Source organism: Pteronotus mesoamericanus, unplaced genomic scaffold (genome assembly GCF_021234165.1).
Source record: "Pteronotus mesoamericanus isolate MK-2021 breed Mesoamerican mustached bat unplaced genomic scaffold, CSHL_Meso_final contig_2, whole genome shotgun sequence".
Lineage (NCBI taxonomy): Eukaryota > Metazoa > Chordata > Mammalia > Chiroptera > Mormoopidae > Pteronotus > Pteronotus mesoamericanus.
In genome coordinates, this window is record NW_026555084.1 from 31,326,438 (window position 1) to 31,341,508 (window position 15,071).

Here is a 15,071-nt window from a genome sequence, read left to right on the forward strand (position 1 = left end):
CAACTGCTATGTATGAGTGCTGGGTTCCCTTTTAATTGTTCTAATGGGGGAGAAGGGCAAGAAATTCTCCTCTGTTTACTCCAGTATGGCTGCTTGTACTTTTTTCAATAGTGGTTTTGCTGAGAACCACGAGCTAAGATGTCACTGCTGTTGTCTTGGCCTGGTGGCCTGGGGCACAGAGCCCTGGGCCCAGACCCTGACCAGAGGGCTGTGCAGGCCTCTGATCCCAGGTTTCACCCCTCTCGGAGGCCACGAGACTCCTGCTCAGTCTTGACCCCCACTCCTGACCCCAAAATGCAAACCATCCCTGTTCCCACCAGCAACAGCTCTTTCTAGGTTTTTTAGTTATGAAAAAAAATTACACACAAAACAGAAAAAAAAAAAGCCCTCAGCTCAATGAATGGAAAAGCTACAAGAGTCCTCTGGGATGGGGCGTCGCGGGGAAGAGCTGCGTTAGGGAGAGCGGGAAGGGCAGGCTGGGACTGAACCCGCTGTGACTCCAGCGCCCCCTCCCTCCCCTGATGGAAGCAGCTGGTTTAGGGAAGTGGGCGGGTCCGAGTTCAAATCCCAGCTTCTCCTGCCTCCCCGCGGGGTGCAGCACGAGTCCTGGCAGCTGTCTCCTAGCGAGTAGGTCCAGGCCCCGTGGAACAGTGAATGAGATGCTCACTCCACAGCTCCGGGGCAGGCAGCTGCTCCAGAAATGAGCTCCCTCCTGCTCATCTCTCACCGTTATCTCTGCTGCCCTTGGGTGGCTCCTCCGTGGCACGCCCCCCAGCCCCCATCCTGTTTCCCATCTCCCACAGCATCCCACCTGAGACCATATTGAAAGAGACTAGGTGCCCCGCAGAGGCCGGCCCGTCCCTTTCATACCTGCCCAACAGGTCTGAGCCAGCAAACGGAAGGAGCCCTCAGGGCTCCAGCGGCTCGGCTGGCCTCAGCCCCTGGCCTGCCTGGACACCCTGGTCTGTGGGATGGGGGCGAGGGTCAGTAAATGCCTAATTCCAGGACATTGGCCTTCCTCAGCGGCCCTTGTGGCGAAACTGATGACCTCAGCACAGGGATGCAGAAATCGATCAGTTGGCTAATGGGTTTTCCTCTTAAAGCCGTAGCTGCCCTCACAGAGGAGGCTGCCTGTCAAGGAGGCCCCGGGCTGACTCACACGTAGCCTTTGGCCTTGGTGAGCCCGGATAGCCTTCTGGTTGATGACTTTGTCCGTTTCACACACTCAGGCCAAAAGGCCAGTGTGAGCTTGACTTTCCCCCATGTGATCATGGCCAGGGGCCCCTTCCAGGCTTCGATGACCAGCAGAGGCCCTACAGCATCGTGGTGCAGAGCTGGCTGTGAGCTGTAAATCCTGCCTCTAAGTCCTCCATGACTTCCACGCATTTTGAGGAGCTGAGCAAGTCCCCGCCATCTCTGAACGTGCCCCCCACCTGTCTGTAAAATGGGGTGGACAGCCGCTAACGGTCCTGTGTGCCCTTCTCAAGCTCCGAGGTGGCCGCTGGGTCAGGAGGGAACAGTCGCCGGGGGAGCTCTCTCCCTGGCATCTACCATCACCCCGTCCTCACCGCCCCCGCCAAGTCCTTAATTCACTTTTTTGAGAAAAATATTAACGTAACATAAAATTAACCATTTTAAGTGAATAACTGAAGGGTATTTAGTACATTCACAATGTTGAGAAAGTACCATCTCTATCTAGTTTCAAAACACTGTCATCAGCCCCAAAGGAAAGCCATTAAACGGTTTCTTCCCTAGCCCCAGGCAACCACCCATCTGCTTCTATTTTTTTAAGTATATTTTATTGATTATGCTATTACAGTTGTACCATTTTTTTCTCCCCTTTATCCCCCTCCACCCTACAACCCCCTCCCACCAGCATCCCCACCCCCAAGTTCATGTCCATGTGTCGTACATATAAGTTCCTTGGCTTCTCCACTTCCTATACTATTCTTAACCTCCCCCCTCACCCCCGTCTATTTTGTACCTCCGGTTGTGCTTCTTATTCCCTGTACCTTTTTCCCCACTCTCCCCATTCCTCCTCCCTGCTGATAACCCTCCATGCGATCTCCATTTCTGTGATTCTGTTCCTGTTCTAGTTGTTTGCTTATTGTTTTTGTTTTTGTTTTTGTTTTTTAGGTTCAGTTGTTGATAGTTGTGAGTTTGTTGTCATTTTACTGTTCATAGTTTTCATCTTCTTTTTCTTAGAGAAGTCCCTTTAACATTTCATATAATAAGGCCTTGGTGATGATGAATTCCTTTACTTTATCTGGGAAGCACTTTATCTGCCCTTCCATTTTAAATGATAGCTTTGCTGGATAGAGGAATCTTGGATGTAGGGGTCTTTGCCTTTCATGATTCTGAATACTTCTTTCCAGCCCCATCTCGCCTGCAAGATTTCTTTTGAGAAATCAGCTGACAGTCTATGAGCACTCCTTTGTAGGTAACTGTCTCCTTTTCTCTTGCTGCTTTTAAGATTCTCTCCTTATCTTTAATCTTGGGAAATGTAATAATGATGTGCCTTGGTGTGTCCTTCCTGGGTCCAATTTCTTTGGGGCTCCCAGAGCTTCCTGGACTTCCTAGAAGTCTATTTCCTTGGCCAGATTGGGGAAGTTTTCCTTTACTATTTGTTCAAATAAGTTTTCAACTTCTTGCTCTTCCTCTTCTCCCTCTGGCACCCCTAGGATTTAGATGTTGGAACGTTTAGAGTTGTCCCAGGGGTTCCTCAGCTTCTCTCTTTTTTTTTTAAATTCTTGTGTCTTCATTCTGTTCCAGTTGAATGTTTATTTCTTCCTTCTCTTCCAAATCGTTTATTTGAATCCCAGTTTCTTTCCCTTCACTGTTGGTTCTCTGTATATTTTTCTTTATTTCACTTTGCATAGCCTTCACTTTTTCCTCTATTTTGCATCTGTATTTAACCATTTCTGTGAGCATCCTGATTACCAGTGTTTTAAACTGTGCATCTGATAGGTTGGCTATCTGTTCTTCACTTTGTTCTATTTTTGGAGTTTTGATCTGTTCTTTCATTTGGGCCATATATCTCTATCTTGGCATATCTGTTACTTTGTAGGAGGCGGAGCCTTAGATATTTGCCAGGTCAGGGCAACCTGCTTCACTGTGTTGTGACGCTGTATGTGGAGGAGGGGTCAGAGAGGGAACAATGCTTGCTCAGCTCTCACCCTGCTTTCAGTCACTTCCCCTACTACCCACAAACAAATTGTGCCCGTTCAGGTGCTGATTCCCAGATGAGTTGACTTGTGTATGTTCTAGGACCCCATGGGCTCTCCAAAGAACTCTCCTGTGAGGCTGGGAGTTTTTCCCACCACTACAACCCCAAAAGGTTTTTATAGCCAGAGGTTTTGAGGCTTAGTTTCCCCTGCTGGAACTCTGGGTTGCGCGGTCTGTCTTGCTCCCCAGTTGTTCCTCCTGGTTTATCTGCACATGAATGTGGGACCACCAAGTCTGCCAGCTGCTGTCTCACTCACCCCAGTTCGCGGTGCGTTGTCTCCACCCTTTCTTCCCAGCTGCCCATCTCCACCCCTCCTACCAGTCTGGACGAATGTTTCTTCTTTAGCTCCTTGGTTGTCGGGCTTCCATACAGTTCAATTTTCTGGCAGTTCTGGTTTTCTTTGTTTTTAAATTTGTTGCCATCCTTCTTTTTGTTGTGTGAGGAAGCAAAGTGTATCTGCCTATGACTCCATCTTGGCCAGAAGTCCACCCATCTGCTTTCTGTCTCTATGGTTTTACCTATTCTAGTTATTTCATAGGAATGGACAATTTGTGACTTTTGTGACTGGCTTCTTTCATTTAGCATAATGTTTTCAAGGTTCATCATGTTGTAGACTATATAGTCCTTCGTTCCTTGCTATGGCTAAATAACATTCCACAGTGTGTATAGAGCACGATTTCTTTATATATTCTTTTATTGGTGGGCATTTGAGTTGCCCCACCTTTCAGCTGTAGTGAATTGTGCTTCTAAGAGCATAGGTGTACGTGTATTTGTTTGAGCACCCATTTTCTATTCTTTTGAATATGTACCTGGGAATGGAATTGCTAAATCATTGGTAATTCTATGGTTAGTTTTTTGAGGAACCACCAAACTGTTTTCCGCAGCAGCCATCATTTTATCTTCTCACCAACAGTCCACAAGGGTTCCAATCTCTCCATATCCTCACCAACACTTAATTTTCATTATTTTTTACTATGGCCATCTTGGTGAGTATGAAGTGGTGTCTCACTGTGGTTTGGTATTGGTAGAAAAAAATAAAAATGAAGGGGACCTGTGTCCATTAGCTTATTTTTGACCCTTCCAACAACTGGGGCACGTGGGTGTGACAGATGACTAATGACCTGCTTTTATTTTTTTAATTTTATTGAATTTATTAGGGTGACATTGCTTAATAAAATTGTAGGTTTCAGGTGCATAATTCTATAACACATCATCTGTAGATTGTATTATGTGCTCACCACCCGAAGTCAAGACTCCTTCTGTCACGATTTATCACCCCTTTACTCTCGTATACCTCCCGCCACCCCCTTTCCCTCTGGTAATCTCCATATTGTTGTCTGTGTCTACGAGGGGTTGTTTCTGTTTGCTTGTTTAACCCCTTCACCTTTTTCACCCAGCCCTGAATGACCACCCCTTTAACAGCTGTCAGTCTGTTCTCTGAATCAATGAGTCTATTTCTTTTTGTTTAGTTTGTCCATTAGAATCTACATATACATGAAATCATACGGTATTTGTCTTTCTCTGACTGGCTTATTTCACTTAGCATAATGTCCTCCAGATCCATCCATGCTGTGGCAAAGGGTAAGATTTTCTTCTTGTTTATAGCTGAATAGTATTCCGCTATGTAAATAGACCACAGCTTTTTTTGACCACTCATAAAGACCCCCGATAGCCACAGCAATCTCAAGAAAGAAGAACAAAGTTGAAGTAATCATGCCACCTGATATCTAACTATACTACAAGGCCATAGTAACCAAAACAGCATGGTACTGGCATAAAAACAGACATACAGAGTAAAGGAAGAGAATAAAGAGCCCGGAAATAAACCCATGCCTTTCTGGTCAATTTTATTCAATAAAGGAGGCAAGAACAAACAATGCTGTAAAGGTAGTCTAGTCAATAAATGGTATAGGGGAAATTGGACAGATACATGCACAAAAAAAAAAAAAATGACCTGCTTTTATCAGAAAACAGAGGTTCTGAGGGGTGAACCAATTTGCCCAAAGACACACAGCAAATCAGTGTCTGAGACATGGCTTTGCTTTTCTTTCTAGCACTTATGACTGTCTAACAATAATCTATCAGATGATTTCTGGGCCCTTTTCCCCACAGAATGTAAGTAGGATGAGGGAAGCAGTTTGGCCTGCTTCCCTGAGAGGCAGTAGATTGTGGCGGCCAAGAACTTAGACTGTGAATCCAGGTTCTCTGGGTTTGCACCTTACTAGCTCTGTGACCTCACCATGCTTCAGCGCTCTCGCCTACAGAACGGGGATAACCGTGGCACTTAGCAAATAGGCCTGTTATGAGAATTAAATGAGTTCATATATGTAAAGAGCGTGGCATCTATTAGATGATCAATCAGTATTTGCTGAATGAATGGAAGTCAGATCCATGGGATAGGAACAGTGACTGCAAGCACAGTGCTCCGTTCAGGTGGTAGTTGAGATGGGAATGTTTTTTGACATCCACGTCCAGAAACCCCTGCAACGCGGCATTCACAGGAGGCCGGGCCCTGCCCCCAAACAACCAACTTAGGAAATAGGCCTGCTAAACCCTCTGTACCAATCTCTCCGCACCCCGGCCCCTCTCCCTTCCTTGAGCTCTGTGCCAAGTTCTTTGCTGGACCCTAACCAAGACATGCAGTTAACTAGACACTCTCCTCTGCCTTCAAGGAGTTTGTAGCATCGCCCCTGGCCTCCGGTAGGGAAACACTGTGCTGAGCGCTGTGTGGGATGGCTGGGGAGGGCAGAGGAGATACAGGGGATAAAGGTGGAGGAGGGGTGCCATGCACAACCCTGTGCCCTTCTCGCCTTCTGCCAGCCTGGAGGCCCCCACGCCCTGTGCCCTTGGAGAGCCCCAGAGCCAGGACCAAGGTCCAGAACCTCAACTGGAACTGAGTTCTCAGTCAAGGTGCATCACAGCACCTCAAGCCCAGGTCCAGACCCGGGCCAGGAAGCCGAAGCTACAGATTCCTGCTGTGACCAGGCCCTGGGCTGGGACCAGTTGCCCTTTCTATGAAGCAAAGCACCAGCCGTGGCTGGTCTACAGGGCAGGGCTTTCCCAGACTGCAAGTACACTGCTATTGGCCATTCAAGAGTCGCTTGCTTCCCCTTTACGGGGCACCCATAGGGACAGGCCCTGTGTGGGGTCTTACTGCTTATGAGGCTGGTCAGGATGGTGGGGGTGTGTGGGTGGGATGTGGTCTTCTCTCCTTGTTTAAAATGAGAAGCATGACCTTATGCAATTGGATAGTAAGTGTTGGCTTCTAGAACATTCTTAGAACATGGAAGCCTCCCACGTAGAAAGAATTCCCTGCTTTAAGTCTCAGTTCTGACCTTGGGCAAGTCAGTTAACCTCCATGTACCTCCATTTCTTCTCTATAAAATGGGAATAAGTAATAACAACAACTAACATCACAGAACTGGTGGGACAATCAAGTGGGAATAGGACTTGAAAATGCTTTTTAAATTGTTTAACTAATCATCATCAAATAATGATGGTGAGTAACTTTTCACATGTTTATTTGCCACCCACATATCCTCTTTAGTGAAGTGTCTGTTCATCATTTGCCCATTTATTATCATCAGGTAGTTTGTTTTCCTATTGAAGTTTGAGAGTTCTTTATATATTCTAGATACAAGGCCATGGTGAGATATGTGCTTTGTAAATATTTTATCCTGGTCTGTGGCCTCTCTTGAAAATACCTTGAAGTGATAATATGCTGCCTACAGCTTAAGGGTCTCTCTGAATGACTCAGGACGGAGACCCCAAAAAATCCCCCGCCATCTGCAGTGTGTTGATCCTATGCTACTTCCCTGGGAAACACGTGGCTTCTCTCCGCCAGGTCGAGGGTTGGAGCCTCGAGTTCCTATGACTTGACCTGCGCGGGGCGGGGGGTGGAGTGAGAGAACAGAATCAGACGCGTTCCTCATGCCTCCGTGTTCCACGGCCGGTCTCTGCGGGTGCCTGCTGGGCTGCGTCCTCCGCAGCTGGCCCCCTGGGTCCCCTGGGAGCATTTCACTGCACCCTCTGACTGTCGCAGCTCCGCATTGCACATGGTTTGCACGTGTAGGTTATTACTAGGCTGCGGGGACAGGGACCGGTCGAACCCAGTCCTTCAGGGCATTCCGGCTCTGGGACCCTCTGCTCTGGAGGAGAGCAGCCCAGGCCGCCCGAGGCTTCTGGCCCTCGCCAGGCACTGCCCGCGCCAGGCTCCTGCCTCAGTTCTTTGGGGGACCTTCCCTCCTCCCCGCCTTCTCCACTCCTCTCTCCGCCCCCGCCCGCCCCGTCCTTCAGGCCGCTCTGAACTGGCCTCCCACACAAGGGAGCAGGAGGGGAAATCCTGCAGGGACCACTAGTGAGGTGGTCAGATTGTGAGAATGAAAAGTTGGAAACAGCCTAAATGCCCATCCACAGAGGATTAGTTAATAAAGTGAATATAAAGTTAAATAAAGCGACAATGGATATTTTTTTCACTGACAATGTAAATAAATTCATGATTGTTGGCACAGAGCAAGGACCATAGCATATTGGGGCTTTTTTTAAGGTTATAGAGCCTTGGCCGACGTGGCTCAGTTGGTTGGAGCATTGTCCTGTGCACCAAAATGTTATGGGTTCAATCCCAAACAGGGTGCGTACGGGAGGCAGATGATCAATGTTTCTCTCACATTGACGTTTCTCTCTCTCGCTCTCTCTTTCTCCCCCTTCCTCTCTCTCTACATGCAATGAAAAAAAGGTCCTCAGGTGAGGATAAGAAAGTAAAATATCAATAAACAAACAAACAAAAGTTCTAGAACAGTTGGAGCCCATTTTGTGAACGAGTGGATGCACCCCCAGCTTAAAAGAAAGGACGCTCAGCCAGCTGATCACGCCTGTTAGTTCTGGGGGGCGGGATTGCAGGTGATTTGTGGTTAAACTTGCTTTAAATTTATCAGTGTTGCCTGAAGGTTTTTCAATGAGAAGGGCTATCTAAGGATATGAACTTACATTTTAGGGAAGAAAAGGAAATATAAGTCAGAGGCTTGCTTTCTCTCCCCCCGCCCCTGCGCCCGCCCTAGGGTGGTAGTGGAAGGTCCCTCCCAGCAGATTCCAGAAGCCGCATTGATTTCCAGCTGTGGTTTGGCACCGCGGAGGAAGGGGGTCCGTGCCCTCCCGGGATGGCTGTGAGTCGGAGCCCTGGCAACCCGAGCACAGTGCCCAGTGTGCTCCTTGCAGACCAGACACGGCCATGGGGCCTGGGCCGGCAGCTGACGCCTCGTCCCAGAGCCCCTGCAATTCTGCAGGGACAGCCTGGGCGGCCGCTGCTGGAAGCTTCTCACAGGCTCTGAAACGGAACGTGGGGCCTGGGACAGGCTCCTCTGAGCAGGAGGCTCTGGAACTGTGGCAGAGAGCAGCTGGGGCCTGACAAGGAGTTCTGCACACGCAGCCCAGCTTGCAAAGTCTCAGATTCCAAGCCAGCTGGAGGTTTTCTAATGAATCATGAATTCCATGGAATCCCAGAATATGGTGGTCAAGGCTGCTGAGGACAGATTTCTCCAGCTGCATTGCTTTCTTTTTCATACTGCATTTAAATTATATGTCAATCTAATTTTATTTGACACGAAAGTGCCCCTTTCATGTTATTTCAAAAATTTCAACTTCTCATCTCTCCCTCTACCCCCTCCCCCAGCATCATTCCCTTCATCAAGAAGTATTTGTTATTATTATTTTTTAAAATATTTTTTTTATTTATTTTTAGGGGGAAGGAAAGAAACACCAATGTGTGGTTGCATTTCGTGCACCCCCTGCTGGGGACCTGGCCTGCAACCCCGGCATGTGCCCTGACTGGGAATTGAACCTGTGACCTATCAGTCCACAGGCCAGCAGTCAATCCACTGAGCCACACCAGCCAGGACTTATTATTTTTCTAAAGGAGGGAGTCTCTTTACTTTCTGTGACTCTTGAAAGGTCAAGTAAAGCCCAGTGTGAGAAAAGCTCAGGGGGGATTCAAACTTCAGCTCATCTGGGTAATCTCTCATCCATCCATCCATCCATCCAGCCAGCATATATTTATCACGCTCCCTCTGGAGCCGGGGACTGGGCCGCAGCAAACCTTGGCCTTGTTCTCCTCCTAGTCTCCTGCCCCCTGTGAAGACAGCGTGTCCCCCACAGAGCCACCGCAGGGAGTGGCAGCATCAAGCTGGACACGCACGGCTGCCTTTGAGCGCCTGCCTCACTCTCTCATCGGGGATGATAATAATATCTCTCTCATCAGGCTGCTACACAAGCAAGGTGATCATAGGGACGCAAAGGCCCTGTGAGCCTAGTGGAACCTAGACACTGGAGCGACGGCCCCTGAGTCCTGAACTGCTTGGCTGCAGGGAGCCTGCCTGGTCCGCTCCTGTCCTCTGAGGAGGCCGGTGCGGAGGGGTGCCCGGCACCCGCTCCCGGATGGGGCCTTGTCCACGGCCCAGCTCCCGAGGTACATGGTGTGAGGAAAAGGCCACACGTGACTCTGGGCTCTGGGCAAAATTTCTTCTCCTGCTATTCCGAGGCCCCAAAGAGAAGAAAAACAGAACACGCTTGTAGGAAAAAATGACCACATGGAGGGTTTCAGGTCCTGACTTTCCCTGAGTGCCCTCTGGTAAGTAATCAGCCCTCAGTTTCCTTTGCTGTCTGTCCTCCTGCCTTTTTCTTTCTGTAACATCCCCTTCCCTCTGCATCTCCTGGTTCTGGGCCTGAAACTAGCTCTATAAGGGTCAGCATCTGGGAAGGCAAGGTCTCTCCCGAGCCCGGGGGCTTTCTGACACATGTGAGCACAGACACACACACACATGGACAGATGCACACAGACGCAACCTCACAGAGACACACACAAGCTGGCAGGCACAGCGGCCAAGGGTGTTTATCAGCTGCCTTCCTCAGGGGCCAGTGGATCCCCGAAGACCGACCTTGAGGGCACAACCTCCTCTGAATCTCCTGGGGAATTGTGCCAGCAACTCTTCAATTTCGGGTTTGTTTTTTTTTAAACCCCTTCCAATTCATAATATAAGGCACAGGCACTTATACATTTGTAACCGGTGATGTCCCAGGTTGGGGGGATGGTGAAGGCCGTCGGCCAGGGGTGTGGACAGCAGGGGGCGCACTGCTGCGGAGCACTTGAAAACAGCAGTGAAAACCGAGCAGAAGTCAGTCTTTCAGTCCACACATGGCCCCCCGCCCCTTCCCCAGCCCGCGCTCTCCAGTGTGAGCGCTGTCAATGGTAAATGCTCCTCCCGGCCAGGGACCACCCCCACACCACGTGCGGGATGGAGGGCCGGACGATTCCTCACGATCACCTTGGATCCTGCGGGGCCAGGCCTGCACAAGTCATCCGGAACCCCCTCTTCTGACATTCCCACTCGCCAGGCACTTCCGTTTAAAACCGTGGCCTCAGCTACGCGGCTGTATCATTGTCGCCCACCACCACCTCCAACAGGTCACCGAGTCCTGCCCAGCTCTGAACTGACTGGCCTTCGCTGCATCCCCCCTCAAGGTCCTTCAGGCACCTGGGTGTGAGGGTCCACCCCTGACCTCCACGCTGCACCCTCTCAGAGCCCCCGCTTCTCCGCCCCCCTCACTTCCCAGACCCAGCGCACCCCGGGCCTGGCCGCTCTCTCTGCGCGGACCCCCGGCCACCCCCTCGGGCTGCTCCTCCTTCCCTCGCCTTCCCCAGGCTGTAGCCTAAACGCTCCAAAATGATGCGCGCAGAATGGCTGTTGATTTTGGTAGATGTGATCAGGGTCTCTTGGTTTTAGCTTTTAAACTCTCATCTGTTAGAGATTTGTTCTGAATATTAATGGGTGAGATGATCTGATGTCTGAGATTTCCTTTAAACACTCAGCAAAAATTAATAAATACGAACTGAAGAAGGCGGGGCGGGGGGGGGGGAGGGCGGAGAAAGAACGTGGTGATGGGTGGACCCGAGTGGCAGGTACTTAAAGCTTCGTTTGTACTGTTCTCTCTGCTTTTATGGATTTGGATCTTTCCATAATGAGAAAGTAAAAAACGATGCAAAAAGCAGCACGACCCTGCGGAGGCCCGGGGCTCCCTGCCGCGTCAGGCCAAGGTGCGAACACTTCCAGAGAGTGAGGAAGGGGGTGGGTGCCGCTTGCCAACGTTGCTCGGAATTCCTGGCTCGTGGTACTAAAAGGCAAACACACTTGTAGTCAGTGTATCCTTGGCTTAAAACCCCCTACAGACAGTGCCACCTCTTCCTGCCTGGACCACGATGGACAGCTCCCAACCCCTCACCCCGCCACCCCAGCCCTGATCCCGTCGCTTCTCTGGCCTCCTGAATGGCCTATGTCGCCAGTGGAACTGGCCATTCCCTTGCCTCAGTGACCTTTCCTAGGCTGTTCCCTCTGCCTGGAGCACCTTTCTCACAGTGTTTTACCTGCTAACTCCTGCTTTTCCTGAGGACTTGACTTTAGAACTGCCTCCTCCAGGAAGCCCTCCTTGACCTCCCTGGCCCTGTGTTGTTCAGTTGCTGCCCTGCTTCTGCTGTGCTGGGAGGACCCATCTCTGCTCCTGATAGAAGGGCAGGGACCAGGTCACCTTGTTCACTATCGCATGCTTGGCACACAGTGGAGACTATAAATATTTGTAGAATAAATACATGAAATTTTGTTCCTGTTCCCACTTCAATACAAAGCAAACCCACCACGCTATCTCCTTGCCATGGGAACAAACATTGGTTAATTGCTCGACATCCGCTTTAAGCCTACTGCTCAGATTTTACAAAGGGGCCTCTCAATCTAGCCACCCTAGAACTCTAAACACCCAGAATGCAACACTTCCTGGAGGGAGATTCCCCTGCCCCTCACCTTTAATAGTCCAGCTGAGGGTCTCAAAAGGCTGCAGCTGCAGAGCCTGAAGGCCCATGTCTATGCCTCATCGGCACAGGGGAGTCACCTGCAGCCCCCCACCCCCTGCCCCCAGACCAACTCGGCCTCTGGGCTAAGGCCCCGGCCCAACGCATTCAGAGCTACTCACGTGATTCCAATATGCACCCAGAGCTGAGAACCATTGGCTTAAGTCAGAAACCAACCCAGCAAGGCAAGGCCAGATGCCCCAAAACACCTGCCACCCGCTGAGGGCACTTAAGGCCGACCAGGGGGGTGGAGGCCGCAGCTCCCTGCCCAGTGAGTAACCAGCGGTGGTGGCCGTCCCCGTGCGTGAGGGTGCCCGGGGCGCCTGGGGTGGCTGTGTGCTCCCTGAGCCCTCCTTCTAGGGCTTGACGCGGTGCCTCGCTCTTGTTCAGGTAATGAGCCGCAGAGCTCTGCGGGGCCCCTGGCCAGGTGCTGCGGCCGTGCTCTCCCCAAAGCCAGCGGCTCCCCGACGGCCTCTGTTGGGCGACGCCTCGCTGAATGCAGCCTCGTTTTACGGAAACTGTGCTGGGGGCCCCGGCTTGTTTCCAGGGTGGGTGAGGAGGATGTGGCAGACGGCGGGTGTCCATTTACTACTCTGCAGAGCCCAGGTGGGAGCTCTCGGGATGCGCCAAGCCCCTGTGACCGCACAGCAGCCAGCGGGCCTGGGTGGCCCGTGCCTTTGCTTATGCTGCCTCTCCCTGGGCTGTCCCTCTGACTTTTTCACCCGAGGGAGTTGGCACCCAGTTTGACCCTCCCACAAAGCCTTCCCAAGCCCGGGAGGTGCGGTCACTGGGAAGAGGGCCTGGCCTCCTCCTCCTTCCTTGCCGTGACACGTGCCTGCCCTCCAGGCCAGCGCGAGCCCTGGAGGGAGGCCTGGCTGAGGGCCCCGCTGCATCAAACGGGGTGACTGGACATGTCGTACCCACGTTGGCGAAGCCCTGCGGGGAGCCAAAGGGCCCACCACCCCCGCCCGCGCCCCCACCCGGCCCGCGGTGTCTGCTTGCAGGCCTGGGAGCCGCGGCCAGCTCAGGCCTTCCTGGAGAGTAAGCCTTGGTCCAGCCCCTCGTGTAGTTTTAGCTTAAAACAAATGCTATTTTGTTTGAAAAGTGTCTGTTAGTGACATAGATCTCAACATACAGTCATCAAAGATGTCCACAGTACAGGCGAAGAGGAGAAACATGGCCCCAAACCGTGCAGCCAGTTCCCCGTCTGTAATTAGCCGGGCCCCTCCGCGCACACGCAGAGCGCCGGGGCGTGGAGACGGTGGTGGAGCATTCAAAGGTTAACTTGGAGGACAAGTGGGGTGACTGGGAGTTAACGCTCAGCACATTCCTGAAGGCTGTGTTAATTTAAAATAGAAAAATACTGCTTTAGGGAAGCCAACTCTTGGATGTTGAAATATATCTTAATTTAACACAGTTCTCAGTTCATGAAAGATGCTCTCAGTCAAAGCTTGGCTACATAGAGAAATGCATAGGAAAAACCCAACATGTCCTGTAATGCCCTGACCAGAAAAAGTGACTTGGGACCATTAATGACACTTGGCCACCCTTGGCTTGGTTTTGCCCCCAAAAGCCAGGGCAGGGGTCTGTATGGGGAGCAGCAGAGCTGGCCTGAGGCTGGGGGCTGCGGGGGGGGGGGGGGCGTTGGCTAACGCCCTGTAGTTTGGCGGCATTTGCCTACATAACCAGCCTGGCTTTCTCGGGAGCTCAAATTCAGAAGCTGCCGGTAAAGGAGAACGGGGTAGCCAGCTCCCCCGGATGCTGCCAATAGCAGTGTGAGGGAAGGAAGCCACCCCGAGCTGTGACTGGAGAGGCTGTGAAAGCCAGGAGGGTTTGTTTTGCAGCTGGCTTTGCAGAAAGTCTCCAAATGCAGTGGTCTGGCCAAATCCATGACTTTCAAACTGCTCCCTCAAAACGCCTCAGGGAGAGGAGAGAACCCTGTCCGATCGGAGGGCGCGCCCCCCTCTGCTTATGCCACCTCACCCTCAGTAGCTGATTTGAAGGAATGTGGCAGCCATCTGAACCCCTGGCGCCACCTCCAAGCTTCCTTGTGGCCATGCCTTCTGGAATGTGGCAGAAGGATGAATGGTTCCCATGGCAATGGTCCTAGAGCGAGGCATTTTATCTCCTTGTACCAAACTGCCCTCTGATGCACATTCCGTCTCATGAGCTGAGCTGGCGGGTCACTCACAGCAGGTGAGACAGCAATGCGGTGGCCTCCACGGCTTCCGTTGCCTAAAACACCTGCTTTCCTATTTTCCGACATCTCACCCCACATGTTAAGCGCCACGGTGGTGACTTGGTGTTTTCCTAACCAGACCCTTGTGTTCAGATTGTTTGCTGCAAAGCTTAGTGATCCAAAGCACCACGCAGGAATTGGACGGATCCAGGCTGGAGTCCCGGCTCTGATGTGTAACAGCTGTGGGAACTCTGGGTTTCGCTGGGGAATGATGTCTGAGACGGTTTCCCCACCTGCAAAATGGGACTCAACCTCCCTATTAATGTTGCTCCACGGACTCCGAGGTGCGCAGCACTGCCGACGTGTGATCGGTGTGCTTGGGCCGCTGCCCCTGAAATAGGCCCATAAGGCGAGCCCGCCCCAGGCCTGTAAAAAGCCATCTGTCTTCTCTCTTGGAGATAGAGGGTAGGGCTTCTCATTAAACCCAAATCTCAGACTTCCTCTGATCGTCCACTTGAAGCTGGTTATTACAGCAACTGGAAAACTCTTTGGGGATGGCGATTTAAAGGGGGTCAGAATTCATAGCAATGATTCACCTTTCAGTCATTAAAAAAATACTACTTTTCTACCTTTTGGGGCAGAATTGGCGATAACCTGAAAGTAGGGGGAGGGATAGGACGTGGTTACCCTCCGGCCCGAGCTCCCAGGGCTGAGATTGTCCTGCAACACAGATCCCCTCCCTCCCTTCCTGACGTGCTTGCTGCTGGCTTCTGACG